Here is a 3546-nt window from a genome sequence, read left to right as displayed (position 1 = left end):
GAAAGAGGAGAGAGAGAGGTGATGAGAAATGGGAAGCTGGTGGGTCTCCGAAATAGCCTGGGGGTGGGGTGATGGTCAGGCAGAACCCAAGATAGACTTATGAGGTCCAAGATCAGAGAGGGCCCTTACTGTATTTCCCTAGTGGGTCCTCTGTTAGGAAGAAAGACCCAGGGGAGAGGAGGGCACATGGTGAGTCTAAGCAGAGGGTCCTTACATAGGAAGTCAGTGTTTCCTGGGAACTAGACCAATCCAGAGGCAATAGACTTTTTCCTATACACTCAAGGGGCCCAGGAGTGGCTGGAACTGAGGATCCAGTTGGCTGGGTAAGATATGACACAGCATCTCCCTGATCCTGCAGACTGAGGGCTAACCAGATGGAATAATGCTCTGGAAGAGGGGCAACTCCCAGCCCACATAAATTGTTCTGCTATTTTTGTGGATTAGGGAGTCAAACAGGAGAGTACAGTTGAGTTATGGAAAACATTTTAAAGACTACTTTTAGCACACAGCTCAACTCCAGACTAAGACTTTTATTTACTTTATGCTAAGAAGTAAAAGTGAAAACCCTAAGTAAACAAATCAATACTATTGATCAAAAGTGGACATAGGAGTCAGGGAGATGCAGGCTAAGGAGGGCCTGGGGTCTAGGGCATGGCTTATGGGATTTCAAGGACGCAGTGGAGCGATATACTGGTTGCCAATGAGGACAGGAACAAAATGATAGGTGATCTTGGGCTTTTTCAATTCCAAGTACACTACCCATGAGCATCTTATAAACATAACGGGGGACCCAGACATTTAAAAAAAGTCAACCAGAGGAACTCCGACAAAGAGGTATCCCCAGGCACTGTTGTGGTGGGGATGTTGAAACTGCTGTGGCTGTGAAAACTGAAAACCGTGCCAAGTGCTCACTTGCCTGGAGTCAGAAAGGCAGCCTGGAAAACTTCGCTTGACAAATCTAATCATTATTTTTTCCCCTGGATATTCTTAGGCTGACTCAAGACTGCTTGGATATCGATATATAGAGATAAATATCCATATTCAGACATAAATGCCTACAGATAAATACTCCTATGTAGACATAAATACACAGATATTATCACTTATTGAATACTTACAGTTTGGGGGGGTTCTATATATGATTTCACATATATTATCTCATTTTTTTCGCCCTTCAGCAACAAAAGGTGGATGATATTAATCTGTTTTTACACAAGCGGAAATTGAGTGGTGAAATAACTTGTCCAGGATCTCAAAGCTAGAAAGGGGTAGGGCCTTCCTACATAATTGTGCATAATCAACACTGACTTTTCTCTATGTAGTTATGGTGGATGGATTTATAATGACCATCCCCTGCTTCTCAACCCTCATTATTCAGCTCATCCTATTTATCAACATTATTGGCAAGAGCCATATGTGAATGATCCTAACACAATTGTTTGAAACAGAAAGACAGTAGCTCTGGAGAAAGGTCATGTGTGTGTGTGTGTGTGTGTGTGTGTGTGTATGGGCATACATACACACATATGCAGGCACACGTGTTGTGTTTCACACGTGTGGAAATAGAAATTCAGAGAAGAAAGTGACTTGCTCAAGGGCCCACGAACCAAGTCTAGAGGAACCTTGGGGTGCTTCTGCTGGAGAGATGGAGAGATGGAGTTGTGGGTCACCAGCTCAGCCTAGAATTGGGAGGCTGCCCAATGAGGGGGCCAGGCACTAGCCACCTTGCTAACTCTTCATAAACCAGCTTTCATCTTCAGAACCTGATCTCAGTGTGATTTTTCAGAACATCAGATATCCCTGCCTTAAGATGAAGGCATGGGTATATTTTCCTAAACCAAATTGAAATGGATTTTGGATTAGCTCCTATTGTTCAGAAAGATCCTCTCTGCACTGGTTGCTTTGAAGTGCCCTGGCCTCCCAGCACCCTGAGTCTCCTCTGGGAGTTGTGTTGGAGATTGTTCTTTTATCTTCTTTCCATCCCTGACCAGGCAGGTCCACGAGCTGACCTGTCCCTTTGCCAGGTCTTCACCAGGCCCTAGGATCCAGACACGACCCACTTGCTGCCTCAGATCATCAACCAAGCCCTTGCTTCTCTTGGAAGAATGAAACTTGGAAGCATTTATATATGTTTTTGTTACAAAAATTTTTAAAAATAAAAAAATATTAGAAATAGAAATATAAAAAAACCCCATGTACCTTCTACACAGATTTATTTATTTTTTAAAGAAATAAAACATTACAAATATAATTAAAAAGTTCCTTCTGTATCCTTTCTGGCTCCCATGTTCTCCCACAGGCAAGTACTATGGCAACAAATATAACTATTCTACATGTATTTAACATTTTTATGATATATTCATATTCACATAAAATATTATAAACTTAAAAGACATAAACTCATACTGTATATGAGTTAAGTTTTATATTTAATATAAACATAATTTATATATAACATATACTTATATAAAATTATATTTACATACTGCATAAACTTTAAGCTTAAATTAAATATTTTAATTAAGAATGAAATTATTTCTACATAAACTAACATATTTATTATTATATGTAAATGCTGTATGTACATTAAAATTTATACTGTATATAGTTTATGTAAATTAAAATTTACAAAATTGGTATAAACTCTGCATATCATAGTATAACTTGTTTTTTCTTTCAATGCTATATTTTCATTTCTATCTATTTTGATGTATGTTGTGTCCCTTCATTCTTTTGAATTGCTGTGGAATATCCCATTATAGAAACATGCCTTAATTAAATTATGATTGTTCTGTGGTTTGCAAAGTACAGTTGTTTGAAATTTCTCAAAATTACAAACATTGCCCACATTGATAGGGACAGAGTAAAGGGACAAATTAGGTAATTAAATAGTTAATCCCATTAGGGGATTTTAAGTAAAGAAAAAAGTATGGGAGACCCCTGTAAGTTAATGATCATTCAAGAAAGCAGGTTTGCTTAACCACAAAACCAAGCAGGCCTGCTTAGCAAAAAAACCCATGCAGCAGAAGCATGAGACTTGTCCCAAAACAATAAAACAATGGTGGCATGAGACCCACATCCTGCCCAGTGAGCTCAGTAAGTTAATGACCCCTAAGACATGCTCTCAGCACACATGAAAAACAACAATTTATGGAAAGGTGACATTTCAAAGTGAAAGACCCTCATTGTACTGAAACCTAAAATAATTTTTCCATAGTGCCATGACAGTCCTGGCTTGACCATGTAGGGCCAAGAAAACTCCCCTGCCCAAACTGGAGGAGAGGCTGATGATGGAAGCATGATGTCTACTCAAGAATGAGGAAGAAGGTGGTCTTCTCCCCCTCCCCACTTTTCCCTTGATTATAAAAACATAGCCCACTAAGTTCTTGGGGTGCAGCACCCTCTCACCCACCCGCTTGTAAGCTTCACATGTATCCTACTCTAATAAATCACTTCTGATCTACCTCTTTGCCTCTCACTGAATTCTTTCTTCGCTGAGACATAAAAGAACTGAGCTCCTTGGAGCCCTTCCAAAATGCCACCTAA

This window comes from Lipotes vexillifer, unplaced genomic scaffold, assembly GCF_000442215.2.
Source record: "Lipotes vexillifer unplaced genomic scaffold, Lipotes_vexillifer_v1.1 scaffold3, whole genome shotgun sequence".
Lineage (NCBI taxonomy): Eukaryota > Metazoa > Chordata > Mammalia > Artiodactyla > Lipotidae > Lipotes > Lipotes vexillifer.
This window is presented reverse-complemented; position numbering follows the sequence as displayed.